A 16,159-nucleotide genomic window follows, 5' to 3' on the forward strand; every position below is an offset into this window, starting at 1 on the left:
AGCTTCTTCAAATGAAATAGAATTTCAGGGATTTCTCCTCTATGGACCCATCAACAGAGAACCAAATACAACGCTTCTTTAAAAGAGCAGGATTGTGGGATACTAGTTGGTTACTTTCTGTACACTTGATTATTCCCCCCACCCCCTTCTCTTTTCCTTCCATATTTTCCTCATTGTTCATCCTGTGCTTTATTGCAGTGGTGCAGAAGGCTTACTTCATATAAAACAAAAGCAGCCAGCTCTTTTTTATTTTTGGGCATACAGTCTCCAATAACTGTGTAATTATTACTCTCCCCTTTTACCTCTTCAGATTTGCCTGCTATCTTCTGCCATTACAAGAGCCACTTCTCTGCTTATCACAGAGTTGATGTCAAAAAAACCAGCACTCAATTCAGGAAGGATCCTTGTAGAGATTTGGAAGCTGTATATACTTTTTATTAGCTTCTCCTGTATGGATAGCTAAATTGTTCCTGTAAGCTTTGCAGGTCACCATCAAATGGGTGTAGGGCAAAGGTGGTAAGTAGACTGATTTTGAATAGTGTGTAACAGGGCTGAGATTTGGCAGCTACAGTCACCTGAGAGGGAGCAACCCCGCTACAGGACGCCAGTGATCTCTGTAGTCTGCAGGAGACGCTTCTAGCTACTGATGTCAAGGCAACACACCACGAATATCACGACAGCCTCTTGCTTCTTTGAGAAACAACAGAGCTTGGATTCTGCATGATTTCTCTTTTCACATTTAAAGTTTAATTTGGGGCAGAAAAGCAGAGTGTAGCACAACATGTTAAAGCATTGCTGACATCTACTCTACATTGTGAAAAGAACTGCCGATGACAATTACATTCATTTCCCTTTTTTTTATTTTTTATTTTTAAAAACCAACAAAAGGTTAGTAATAGTTTGACCTTCCTTAGGCTGGTCATTTGTTTTGTGAAATGTTGAAAGTATTTGATTTAGTCAGTTCCACCAGTCACTTCAACATTCAAATTAACAAACTAGTTTTGTTTACACCTGGATTTATGTTTCTCTCCACACTACAGGCAGCTTTTCCCAACCTATCCCTTTTGCACATGCAATGTCTACTCAAAAATGTCTCACCATCTCACTCAAGCCTCCCCACAAAGCACCCTTTTTCTGTTGCTGAATTGCAGATACTGCTCAGTAGAAATTTATAAACTAAGCTGTTAACCATATGATCTTAATAATGCAAAGCTGCTATTCCTCCATATGGCAGTTCTCTTGTTGCTTGCTATAGTCTATGTCAAATTTAGACCATCAACTTTCCCCAAGCAAACACATGGTTTGAACCAGTATTTTACTTAGTGTGCTCATTTTCATAACGGAATTAGTCTTCCCCATCCCTCTCTTTTTGCTTGCAGTCTCTAGTACAAAGTTGCCTGCATTGTCCCTATGCTCCTGTGCTTTTATAGCTTCTATAAAAAAAAAGGGGGGGTTGGGGGGAGATAAAAATAAAATTAACCCAACAAAAGGTCATGGTGAATGACTTCACACATCAATCAATAAATGTCCACACTACAGTCAATCAAGGTTAACACATAATGAGTTGGAATAAAGAGAAACACTAGTGGTCAGCATCATCCTGCCTCCCACCTGCAAACAGGAACTTTTCAGATACAATTTTGTCCTTAACAGTGCTACAGACCCCCAACTATTCACTTTTAGTGGCACTTTTCCCCTGACAAGAAATATGGATACAATCACAGTCTTGTTCTCTAAGATCATATTTTATACAAAGTAATATTCCCTTCTGCACCATGCCCCCCAAATTACTCTGCATGGTCACAAAGTCTGACATAGCTCAACACCCATTTTTTCTCCTAGACAGATGGCAGACTGAGCTAAAAAGGCAAAAGGAGAGACTCGGGTAACAAGCCTATCTAACTTTTTGTATTTTGCGTGAACAGCCATTCATTGGAGTAAAAAGCAGAAATCACACCTGCATATGTGTGCATCTGAGGGGAAATCAACGAAGCAGCACCACCGGAGATCAAAAATATCTGCATTTTGGTATTTCAGTAAACAGTTGTTAAGTCAGAAATACCCAAATGTTAACAGATCAGTAGCCATAAGTCCAAACAACACTTCTAGTTTAAATGAAGCATCTCCAAATCTTTTACTGATTCCCTGTCCTGAAGGAAGAAGGATTTCTGCAGCAAAAGCTCCTTCTCTCTCTCCCTCTCAGAAACTACTGGGAGTTAAACCTCAAATTCTGGAGCTTCCTTCTAGCTCCCAGGCCTTGTTACAGCTCTTCACTGGAGAAATTTACACCCATCACATCTATCTTCATGTACAGAACCACTCTGCTTGGTTCAAGTCTGCTACAGACACACCGAGTTTAATCTTACAGATCCGCCAAAGTTTCCTTGCTAAAAAGTAAATCACGCCCCCAGCACTATGAAGGCATCAAAAGGTTTCTTGAAGCCCACAGGACAAATCTGCTGAAGTCATGAGTTACACACTCCATCCACACCAGGTTGGAACAGCGAAACCATACTCCATCCACTCACTCACTCTCAGCAATGCCTGACAGGCACATGAAGTGCGCTCTGCGGGGCAGTCTCCCCTTGCCTCTTCATGGTCCCAACAGCCCTCCCAAACTCTGCCACCACCCACAACCAAGCCCATTTTCTTTCTTCCCTGCCAAATGGCTGCTTGGTTGCTACATTTTAAGCGTGACCTACTTAAAGTCAAAAGCTTGTGGCCTGCTGGGAGGAAAAGATATTTACTGCCTCCTGTACTGCTTGCCTCCACACACTCCTACTACAAGGCCATTCTTCTCGTGGTGTTAACAGCAGTTGTCTTTTTGCTCCTATGGCAAAGGAAGATGTTAAGTCAGAGAAGCAACCCTTTCCTAAGTATCTATTTTTCAGTTACTTTCCACTTTCCAAGCTTGTTTCCGGCAGATTGATAGTATAAGAAAACATATTTCTTACAAGGCAGATAAAATTATTCCGATAAATTTCTCTTTTGTTATATAACAGTATCTTCCCGGAACTTTTTCTTAAGCTGGCACAGGAAGCCTCTCCATCCCAGGCAGAATATCCCAGGGGTTAATTAATTAGTGAGTCATCCTGGCGAAAGTGGAACTTTCCATTATGCTGGAAGTATTTTCAGCTCTTAACTGGTACCATTGGTGATATGCTATCAGCAAGCAAGATAACCGCTACCCCGTACAATGAAGATCCAAGAGGCAAATGCAGGCATTGTGGAGATGCACAGCATTATCATCAATGAGAACAGAGATAGCTAACAATAGACAATTCTGACCAGATACTATACATACAAATGTTTAAGGATTAAACTGGCTTTTGCTGAAAGACAGTGATAAGGTTTAGCAATACAAACAATAAAAAGTCCGAGCAAAAGGTCATCCCTTTCTGCAATTTGTTTTAAGTGCAGTGTAATGACTTTATAGTTGCTGTGGTGCAAGGAATTCAATCCTGCTAAAGGAGATAAAAAGGCAAGAGAAGCATCTGGTCCACAAGCTTATTAGGTACAAGATACCTGTATTCTGTTTGTACCTCCCTATAAAATAACTCCAAAGAAAGGCTATAAAGGCATAATCAAAACCAAAAATAGAGTTAAGTTCTGCTGTTTGGACCACTTCTTGGGAAAACAATTCTGTTTCAAAGGCAAAAATCTCAAGTTTACGCAGTACTTATCTAAATACAAATAAACAAAAAGCCTCAATTTGAGATTATTCTCAACACTAACCTATTAAAATAAGGCTGACTCTTTCACCTACTGCTATCAACGTTAGCTTTCCTGACTGTAGTGAGAATCAAACCAAGTCCATAATCCTCAGAGTTATCTTGTGAGCTCAGCAAGGTATTATCCTAAAAGGGAAAGAAGGGAAACCAAGGAAAATTGGCAGCCTTCCCAACAATGCCACCACCCAAAACTAAGCCCACTTTCTTCCTTCCCTCCCAAGCAGCCTACCTGGTAGCCTTGTTAGAATAGCTCCCCAGTTAACACCCAACTGATTTGTTCAACAGAATCAGCCCTGGCCAGTAAATTTCCTGGCTCCTATTCCTGTGTTCACCATGTACCTTTTTCAAAAATAGTAAATGATTAAGAATTGGTCTTCTTCCAGTCCCAATGAAATGGAAACCCCAAAGAAGAGTATCCATTTTAATGTTTCTTGTCTTTTCTCCAGATGTGATTAATAACAAAAGCTCTTGGAGAAAATTGCCTTAGTTTGAGATGAGTCGTTTGGAGCCGTAGAAAAGGTATCTTGCCAATCTTGCCAGCAGTTGCCTGCAACTACTGGCAGACTGCTGCAAAGATTCTTTCTCAATTAGCTGTAAATCAGAAGCAGAGAATATTTATCCATCAATACAGGGAGCTTAAACATCCTACCAGGCATTCACTCTTCTCCAAAGATTGCCACTACAATACTAGCACTGCTGATTTACACAGGAAGCAGCACCTAAGCTGTTAGAGTTGCCAACGCGGTGCATCAACACAACTTAAAGTCACCATTGGTTTACTTGAATAAATCAGGCTACAAACTGTGGCTGTTAAAGAATTGCTTCATGGGTCAGCCATCCCTGTGGCAGAAAAAGCAACTTGTGGAGAGAGGACCAGAGTTAACAGCTGGGTTTTGTAACAACCTCTGTCATCTGAATTGAACTCATCTGTGTTTGAGTCAACACCCTACGTGACAAATGAGTGTTATTCAATTCTTCATGATCAGCAGAAGCAATTCTAGCATGATACGGTTAAGAACACCATATTTCAAGAAATGTTTTTAATTACCCAAGGCCACATACAACATTTTAAATTAAAAACAAACACAACCTCTTATACAAGTAGATCTTAGTGAGCTGGAAAGTAAAGCCCTTGGTTACAGAGAATATGGAGTAAAGATCCTAAAAATGAAACTCATAGATATTTTAAAAATACATAATTAAAAGAAAGTTTTCAACACCAGTAACAAGACAAAACATCACCGAGACCAAAATACATCACTGAAAGACAAAAAATGCTCCTGAAAAAGTGTATATTGAGATCAACTTTGCAGCTGTTAGAAAAGTATCAAACAGTAAGATAAAGCCAGTTTGGATCCACTTCCTATCCAGTGTTTCTATGAAAAACTGAAATAGGATAAGCACTTTCAGTCTTTCCTAATAAACTACTTTCTGCCACTGCTCCTGTGAAGTCCTGTAAGTTTAGATGCTACATGCTGCAACAAATGTCAGTTAAGAACACTACATATCCTGTAGGTCTTATATACAAGACAAGTACAATGCCAGTATTAAAAAATGGTTTTGAAACAAAATTAAGAGCGCTAGAACTCCTCTGAACTTCCACAAGTTTAGCATTTCCTGAAACGTTTCCGTACAAGTGTTAACATCTGCCTAACCTCCTGAGATAACACATTTATCAAAAAGAAAGAATTACAGAATTTTTCGTAAAGATACTGCTGGAAATTTTAAACATCATATGTTTTTCAATTACATTAGATTATATTACAATACACTTCCCTGGCAAGGGAAGATGGTGCAAGACAGAAGACCCATCACCACAAACTTTAGCCAGAGGGAGTCTATGAACAACATAGGAAGGTATTGCCCACAATGCCTGCAATAATCGGGATATGGACAGAAGCACAAAAAGCCTTGTTTTATCAATAAACTGACACTGCTACTGTGTAATAGTCTTCCAGTCTCTATGTCGTAACCTGTAATGTATTTCCCTTTCTCTGTGTTTTCCTTTCCACAGCCCTGCCTAGAAATCCTTCTGGACAGGCACATGTGGCTCCATGAGACCAGACAGACTGGCTCCTCCAACATCAACAGTCTTGGAAGGAAAGGGGACAAAGCTTGCAGTTCTAGATTGCCTTCTTTGGCATTAGAACTTGTTTTATATGCAAGTTAAACCTTGTAACAAGGTTTTGGCACCCAGTTTTTCAAAAGCATGATTCTGGAAAACTAACAAGGAAGTGTGCAATAAAATAAACAGTAGAAGTAGCTCCTTCTAATCCTTGTCCCATGCATTAGTCACAAGATATTTTCCTATGTATCTAGAAATCAGTAAACCACTCAACAGACCAGTAAACTAGCTCTATATGTTTATTTGTCATGGACAGCTGTAAGCTTACCATAAAAGCTTCACTTGCTAGTAGTATTTTAAAGCTATTGGATAATCACACTGAAGCACCTTCTTCAGCTAATTCTCTAACTTGTCTCAAGTGAGGGCAGGAGGAAATCTATGAAGATGATTAATTCTCTCTGAAAGCTCTTAATCACCCGCAGTGCTGGCAGAATGAGCTGAGCTACTGAAAAAACATTCTTTCACTGGGATAGAAGGTTCTCAGTTATTAGTGTGAAATAAAAACAAATAAAACTAAAAGTAAATTACTACTTATAAATAATAAGTTTGCTGCTTGGAAAAACAGCAATATGGCAGTTTTGATAGCAAGAGGATTCTAAACAGGCTTTTGACAGATACATGCAATTTGCTGATCCAACATAAAGGAATATTAACTCATTCAAGTTAACTAACAGAGCAAAGAGAACAAATACGTATTCACTGCAGCTTAAGGCAAGACAGTCAGCTTTCCTACTTTGGTATAGCAGTGTAAAATAGATCTAGTGTAGTGCCACTTCTTGAATGAACATTTTCAAATTTCAGAAATTTGGGTAGAAGTAGCAAGCATCGGTTAATAGCTTTCTGAAGCTATTGGGCCTGTGAACTCCGTGACAAGATCGACTCGATTTCTAGAGGCAAGTTTTCCTGCTCATTTCCCTCTTTCCCCTTTAAATTCGTTTAGGCATCTGGTGTAAATTAAAACAGCCTCTGAAATAACATCAGAATTTATATGAACATTCATAGCACAACAGAGCACTCCATTACAACCAGAGACTTCAAAATAATTAACCTACCATTTGGTCTAGGTGCACAGTTGTGATCAAGTTTCCAAAATATTCCCAGCACATACGAAAGCATTAGATTATAACAGACCTGCTTAATGTTCTGAAAATTATTTAAGTTTTTCTTTGCTATACAAGTGAATCTTTTAACTATACCAGAACATCACGAGACTGTGCTTGAATCATGGTGTCCAAATAGCACTGCTGTTGGTAGATACAAAATAATTCAAATCAGAATAATTCTGAAGTCTCAGATTCAACTAGGACCATCATTTATTTTGTGAGCGTAACTAGAGACTGAGATTACTCATTTGGAGATTTTTCTGGAAGATTGAGACCTAACTGTTATTCTTCTTATAAAGATTAATACAGTTAGCTCCACACTGATCTCTGTTTCTAGACAGCTACATTTGTTCTTTCGTTGTTTTTTTATGCTATTCTACAAAATTATTCTTTTTCTCCTCCAGTTAAAGACTCATCATTTTTCCTGTCTGAAGGCACTTCTTGTAAAAAAATGTTTAGACATCCCAAAAGAAAAAACTTGCGCAAAATGAAAGGCAGCAGGACAAAAAAAAAGCATTGAGACTATATATATTATTACAGTATTCTCTCTTTTACTATGGGAAGTTTCAACTATCATCCCACGTAACAACAAAGCTTTTGTCATGCTTTTCTAGTGTTCCTCACACAGATCCTCTCAGCCAACATCTAGGAAAAGTATCAGAAGGGTGGGGTTTTGTATCAAAAATGATACAATTCCCAGCCTGCTATTCTCTGAATTTCTTTTGAAACCGTACCTTCTTTCAGAGGACTGGAACTTTCATACCTGAAATCAAGTACAGGATTTCTTAGTCACACCCAAACTGCTCTGATGTACAAAGCCAAATGTTTGAGAAATGCCAAAGGTGTGTAGATATTTCTTGATTCCTTAAGACAAATTGTTCCGCACGATCTCTGACACTGCATTCTATGAACTTGGAATGATCTAAGAGTAGTTTCTTCTCAGCTAAGGAAAGCTGGCTCATCATCCCTTATCTTCAGCTGCTAAACTCTATTAGGACCCATTAAAAATACAGAGACTTTGTCCTCTATTATAACTTTTGGGTTAGCAATTTTTGTAATTCTCTGAGGATGTTCTGAAATAATGAGTATCTTACAGATGCTCCCTCTGAGGTCTGTCCAAATCTCATCACTGAGAGCTGATATAGGACTCATACAGAACACACAAAAACTGTTCAGGAACACCAGTTCTGCAACATGAGTATCTTCTTAATAGCTTTCCTCCCTATGGAGCAAAGAAGCTAGACTTTTTGCTAGTGATGATTGTTGCCCACCTTTAACATTTTTTTCCAAATCCAATAGGAAGGCACCAAATGGACATAATGCTATTAAGATTTTTGAAATAAAATACCTCACCAACGCCTGTGACTGCAATGTCTTACATTCCCTACATGAATCACTGTCACAGCTAACACGATAAAGGCACTACTATTTCCGACTTCTTGGTACGTAAAAAAAACCAAACAACCTTTTATAAACAGATTTAAGTGTCTCCTCAATTGCATTTGAACTTGAATAGATGCCACTCCCTACCTCATGCTTCTGAAAGTACGTCACTCCTGTATACTGCATCCAGAACAATATATTAGAGCTCAGCCAGAAGCCACAGGAATTATTTTTCCTATACATGATTTTATTTTCAGCTACAGAAAATTCAGTCCACTTAATGTAATGGGCTTTTTTGGCTTAATCCATAAATATGATGTGGTGTACTATAAAACATAATTTTGTGGATTAGATATTAAATTAAAGGTCCCTTCTGTCAAAAAAAAAATTAAGATTCCGGTGCACTCGAGACAAAAAGTACATCACTTCACAATACTGTTTTCTCATAAGCAGGTCCTAGTGCCCAAAGTTTGCATATACTATTGTTGAACACACAATAGCTGCTGTTTGCCTTAACAATTGACACACTATTACAGCACCACACATTGCTGCTGTACCAAGAAGAGATCCTACATAAAACCAAATTCTACTTTACAACACACAGTAAATTATTTTTTTGCCTCAAAAGTTAGAAATACACAATAGCTTATAAAAATCTAGGTAAAAACGAGAAGAACACTACACATACAGAAACTATTTTAAACATGGCTATAATATAAAAATAACATTTTTCAATGAAAAACTATGCTGTTTTCTCAGTAAAATCAGATTGTATTTTAAAATCTGGCACTGCATTAATAAACGGTTAGTATCTCACATTCTAAATATTATTAACCCTTTTTGCTAACAGACGCGTCTCCAATATTATCCCACTGCAGTGTCTCTCTTTAGGATATTACTAAAGAAACAGTAGTTTTCAGTGCTATCTTTTGGTCAGATTGTCCTTTTTTTGTGTGTGTGAAATGTTCCCTACCTTCCAGTATGGTATATTTTTAATAATAGTTGTAGAAGGCATAATAAACTTCCTACTTATGCTTACCACATAACTAGGACTGGGTTTGCGGGCTAGCTGGCCAGCCATAATAAAAAGCAGATTTAAAAATAACTCATTTTCATATTACAGAACACGTTATTCAGTCCCAAGATTCCAGAGCTGATCAGGATCACAAGAGAACACAATGTCCATTCTGGAAAAAAATATTCCTGGGAAACAGAGGAAGAAATTCAGGATTTGCAGAAAGAAAAGCAGCAATACATGTGGGGTTTTTGTTCAGACATTTTTTGTGCCAGTATTGACTGAAAGCAATACTGAGATGCAAAGCTATCTTTATCCCTTAATAAATTTCTAATCCTAGATGCTATGTGAACTAATGCAAATTTGAAAGCCACAAACAAAAAGAGCAAATCAGCTTGTGACTCCTATGCAAGAGGAAAAGGTCTAATTACCATCTGGAGGAAAGACAAACATGGTGAAGCATTTGTAATACATGCTTTCATGTGACTTAACTAAAGCTTCTAATATCCATCAGATGGAGGGGGATCTGCAAGTTTTAAATACTTTGCCTTGTGTTCATGTACAGTTCTGATCAAATAGATTTTGCTTTAAATGAAATATAATCTCAAATTATTAAAATGTTTAGAAAGAATACAGCATTATAGCTAAGAGTAGCAGTATTTTAATTGCATATTATTTTTTAAAAAAATCAATACTCTAAATAGACTTATTCACAGGTTCAGTGAAAGATTGTTATAGTCATCAAGACATGGAGGGAAAGAATTTTTATTAGCCTAACTACTGTATTAAAAAAACGCAACTATCCACCAAGACAGCTCAGTATTTTAATATTACCTGAAAATTCCTACAGAAGAAGTTTTCTCAGTTAAATACAAATCAAAAAGTGTCCAGCCTGAAAAATTTTATCATGAAAGAGGACCTAAAGTTTTTAATTGGATTAGTCAGTTAATCAATAAAGAGAATCAGCTATGTAAGTTTCAAGTTGTTGACATTTTCCATTAAATCTGAGGTTTGCTTCTCACTCAAATAAGTATAAAAGCTCAACTTACCCCTCCAATTATATATGACTATGTTTCTGAATATCAGTCTTGAAGGTGGTTTTCTTGCAGACCAACTAGAAGCAATAGGAAAAACATATCTATTTTTTGCAATAACTTCAATGAAGTTCACACGTTAAAACTTGAACACCTTTGACCTTACATGTTTCCAAAAAATATTCTTGCACTGTTTGTTGAAATATCTGATCCTTATTCAGGATTTCTATGTTTATATTACTGCTTTTTCTTCTGACATTTGATTTCAAATAAAGCCTAGTCAATAAATGTCATTGGTTTACCTGGAAACATTCAGGTAATTTGGCAACTTTTATATTTGCTCTGTCATCATTCCCAGAGGTGTTGCCTGATATCAAGAGAACTGCACTCGAAGAGTTTTGCTGGCCGTGGTATCTCCATCGGTAGGAAGAAGCAGTCCCATCGCACATTTCCAGGACAACCCACCTCACACAGTTAAATACTGTGTGATACAGATAAGTATCTAAAATGGGAAAGGGTGAATTGCCCTCTGAAGATACCTTTTCCCATTGACTACTAAAAAAGCTAGGCCAATTTAGACTAAACACGCAGATTTTTCTGAAGCCAAAATTAGACCAATCCTATTCCTAAACATTTTAACACTCAATTTTTTTACTGCAAACATCAAGTAATACCCTTATATGTTGAAGCTTCCAAATGTCACATGTTTCTATGGCAATTCTTAGATTAACTGGTCCTACAGTAACGCATAAAAAAAAAAATAAATAAATCCTGCAATGTATAGTTTCCAGGTTATTGATAGAAGCCTGAGCATCGGTTCTGGCTAATGAGATATAGATAAGCTCTTGAGCATCTAACCTCTGGCATTATAATTTTTTTCCTTTTTGTATTATAAATGAACTATTCCTGTTACTCATATCAGAAAGGCTTATAGAATACTGAGTACAAAACTGAGTCTCTTTTTTGTTCCTTTATGAAGACAGATTTAAATTTCAAATGCAGAACAGAAATACAAGTCTCTAAGCTACAGATCTATAAATTGTACATTTAATAAAAGGGCTTTAAGAGTGTTATATACAATACAGTCTCCCCTCTCAAGGCTTCCAATAAACGAGTAACATGACTTGATGTGCCTTGGAGGAAAAAGTACAGCCATCCTCTTGCATCATAAAGAAATAAAAAGATTTTTTTAGCCCTCTTTTGTATTTCCTTCTTAACCTTGTCATAAACATGGGTTATTAACTAATGATACTACTAGCTCCTCTGTACTTACCACCATTAATTAGAGCATTAGGACATAAGGGGGCAGGTACAGCACAGCAAGTGTAGAGGGTTCACAGAAAAAGGACAAAAAGTTAAAAACTTGGCATGTACACAAAGAAGATGGAAGTGTCACAGAGGGAAGGAAAAGAATGTCTATAAGGTCAATATACAAGATGGGAAGAGACTGAAAACATCATGGTATTTAAAATCCACTGAACTGAGGTGCTCCTATGAGAAGGCAACACAGTCGTAACAGTAGGAAAGGAAAAAATGACTGATGATGAACAAGAGAAGGGAGAAAAGGTGAGGTACTGGAGAGTCACCAAAAATTTCTCAATAAAGCCTGAAAGACTGAGAAAAGTTAGTACAGCTACGGTGGTACAAGGTGAAGTGTCAGAACTTAATTCCATAAAGTCCCAAACTCCAAGGAAAAAGGAGTCAGATTGGAAGCAAGGCAGCTTTTGAAAATAACCTGATACAGAGGCTGGACATACGAGGTCTTGGCAAAAAACAAGAATGCAAAAAGGAGGAGGTTAAAAAGGAAGGCAGTGGGTTAACTAGAAGGATCTAGAAGTTACAGTGGCGCTTAGAACTGAAGTGAGTCCAACACAGCAGAAAACACTAACTTCGGGAACAGAATAGAGTAAAATGATACTATGGATATACGAAAATGATACTATTTCCATATATTTGGAAAATATCAACGAAAACACCACATACATCAAGTAAAGAAAACAAACAGGACAGTGGTGAGTGCCAAAGGTGACAGACAGATTAAAACGGATGAAACAAGAATTATGCCCCAGATTTAACCACAAACAAGCCACCTGTGACCTTACAGCAGTTCAATGAACTCAAACATCAGAAAGAAGATTGGAGGAGATCAGTGAAAGCGTGGGTGGACAGAAAGTCAAGACAATATAAAAATATACCATTAAATATTTTGAAAGAACTGAAGACGGGACGTAGGACTGCAGTGAAAGGGCAATATATGCTGTGAAGAACACATTTCAAATTTCTGAAGCAGAGCAGTTTAAATAAAACAGAAGTAGAACTTAAAGAGGGAGTTAGGAACAGTAGCAAGTGCAAGTGATGAAGTCAATGGGAAAGGATGGTGGTATTAAGCAGCAGGAAGTATAAAAGAGACTCCTAATTCTCAAAGTGATGAAAAAGATTGCAGTAAAAAGTTACAGCTATTTTTAAGACAGATGCACAACCAAGGTAGTTCTTCAACATCTTTCCTCTGATATTTTAAGGAAGCACTGAATTTTCAAAAAGCATTGCATTAAATTCCTGAAGAAGAAATTTTAACATACTTATAACTCACTTTTACCTTTTCATCCTTACCATCTGGAAACAGTTGCTAAAAACTCCTGCTACCGGGGGGGGGGGGGGGAGGCACACAAGAAAAAAATAGGCTTCATACAGCCTCCTCCATACCAGGAAGTCAGTGCAAATTGGCAAGGATTTGCTACTAGCACTTAACCTTCACCTTACAGAGTTTATTTTTAGGATTGAGTGACAAGCCGTAACTCTAAAGTGAAACAAAAATTGAGACTGAGCCACAGTTTTCCTTTTCAGATATAATGCTTTTTATCTTTAATTACTTGTTAAAGAGTAAACAAAACCAATAGAAGTTAAAAGCAAAACTGTATCACTAGATTAACTGCTTGTTTCTTCTGCCAGCCTTTCACCTTATATTTTCAACACTATATGAATTAAAAGCTCTCTGGAACAGGAAGACTATCTTTATAGAAGTCTAAAGCAACACACCTGTAGGACCTACTAACATTTAGTCATTGGCAGGATGACACTACTGTCCCTGTTCTGAGTGAACCTGTTTTATCAAACACATGTGCAAAACAAACGGATACATTATATAGATGCTGTATGTGAACTACTTACAGTCAAAAGTCCATTTATCAGTAGAGTTGAGAAAGAGTCAGGCCATGGTATCCCAGTCCCATAACTGCCACCCTTATTAAGGCAGCCAACCCAACGACATTTGTTCACATATAGCTCAAGAAATTTTCTTTTAGTTTTGCATTGATTTCCAGTTATTATTACAAACTGACGTACACACATACACGTCCCTGCCCCCCGCTGCCCTATGACATTAACCCTGAGGCTAAGACAAAAAGCTAATTCTGCCTAGATACAACAATTTCGTCCCATGGCTTTGGATTTCTTTTTTTGCCCATGCTCTATCAATTAGTCAGTTCAAAGAAAGAGATGGAAATTAGTCCCAAAGCACTTTTTATCCAAGAGAAAGCAAGTTAAAATCAAAATATTAAATTAAAAAAAAAAAGAAAATTATTATTAAAGCCATCATTGTATTTTAACATAGAAATCAAAGCTATCATCCCACCTGAAGTGGCACAAAAAAAGGGTATTACAAAGAAAAAGAAATTGAATTTTAAAAATTAAGATTCCTGAAGCTAAATTGCTGCTGGTAACACTGGAGAAACCTTATCAATCACTTCCTTTGTTATTGTATTTAATCCAAACTATCTGCATGAATCTTGCAGATTAAATTAATAGGTGCAGCCTTCCAGCCAGATCACTAAGAAAGGAAAACAGTTTATTTGGATTGCAGTTGTTTCTTGGTATTATCCTTACACACATAAATAGTCTCAGCTTTAACACCCTCCTCAACAGTTTTACATTTTGTGGCCAAGCTGTTGGTACAAAGGAACCACAAAGCCCACGGTAATTTTTAACAACAAATGCCAATTAGTACAACAAATCAGGACTGCTATCAGGTTAGCAAGAGTATATGAAAGGCTCTCTATTCATAGAGTAGTGCTAGCCTTGAAACTGATTTTGTACAGATTGAAGAAATTAACTCTTGACACAACATTGTTGTTTGATGCACAAACTCTGTGGCAGGGGTCATCTCCTTGTTCTGTGGCAGGACAGTGTCTAGCACATCGTGTCCCTGTACACTATAAATACTATTAGCACCACTAATTACTCAACATATAACACCAACATATGCTTAAAAGGCTTCTACCCCAGCATGCTTCAACTAATAAAACATCATTAACACATGATGCAGAGTTCAGTTCTATGCTACTTCTGTGCCCTTACTTCCTTCTGAACTGCCTTTCTAATCTTCATTACTACAAACACCAGTATTATTAGAAAACTCCTTTACCAAAACCCCTTTTTTGACTCAGCCCAGCACTTTCAAATCCTTAAAGTCATGCTTCTTTGAAGGAGACTGTCAAGGTTGCCATACGATCCCCATACCGGTGCACCTCAATGCCTCATTATTATGGCTGAGTTTACACAGGGACTACCTCCCTTAGATAGCAAACTACCGTCATGCTAATAAAACGGTCTGAGGAATGATACGCACCAGAGGGTTGATGTTTAGAAGCTTACAATGCAGACTAAATGAATGGTAACTCCAGGCACACAGGTTCACATGAGGATAAGGCGTTACGTGATTTTCACTGAGTGTTTGTCTCATTGTCAGATCTCTTAGGTCTCACATCGTTGCCTTAACTGCAAGATCGACTTCCTGCCTTCTGTCACAGCCTAAAACTTTGTCTCCAAGATGTCTGCTAATTGCTCCTTATCCAGCCAATGTGCATGAAAGTACATGTGAAGAAATACCATACATTTGGTGGCATATAAACAACACAACTATTGAAATACAATCATACTTCAGGCTGATGAAGGCATCACTTGTGGGAAGGGAAGGCTGCGAGATAAGGAAATTCAAGGCTATCCCACTGATTAAATCTCTCACAAGACACCAAACACGCACAGCACATTAACATCACATCCTGCTAGGAGTCAATGCTGTGACAAACTACTAGCAGGTCTAGGAACAACACTGGCCCACAAACTAAAGAAAGTCTTTTTCTACCAACACCTTCCTCAAAGGACCACTCCCAAGCTCAAACCCTCCAGGAGGCACCACCTGCCATCACAACGGTCAGGGCAGACAGGGAGGGCCTCCCACCCCCGTCAGCTCCCACAATCACACCTGGGAGCAACGTGGAGGGGGAGGAGAATCTGTCTGTGCTAAAATGAGGAACCCAAGGTGCCCAGCCAGGCCTGACAGGAAGCTGTGCCCCTACCTAGGAAACATCACCCTCTGCCACAGGGCTGGGGAGACCTTCCCTACGCGGGACAGCTGGGGAGAAACAAGAGAGGAGCAGAGCGCCCTTCAGCACGAGGAACGGAGCAGAAGGTAAAGGATCCCTTTTCCTCACAGCCCCGCCCATAACGGCTACCAGAGGACGCAAGGGAAAAGTCACTCCCCTCTCCCCCCAGCTGCGAGTACGCAGCCCATCGCCAAGGAAAAACAAGAGGAAAGGACGGGAACTTGCCCACCCCAAACGCTGCCCCCCAGGCCCCGAAGAAAGGCAGCGTGAAGGGGAAGGGAGCGTTCCCCCCTCCATCTTAGGGCCAGACACCAACTTACCCGCCGGAGGCCTCGGCGCGCTCCTATTGGCTCCCCCCCCCCCCCCCGCCACCCGCCCGCCGCGCGC

The sequence above is a fragment of the Charadrius vociferus genome, unplaced genomic scaffold, assembly GCF_000708025.1.
Source record: "Charadrius vociferus isolate BGI_N301 unplaced genomic scaffold, ASM70802v2 scaffold282, whole genome shotgun sequence".
In the NCBI taxonomy this organism is placed as follows: domain Eukaryota; kingdom Metazoa; phylum Chordata; class Aves; order Charadriiformes; family Charadriidae; genus Charadrius; species Charadrius vociferus.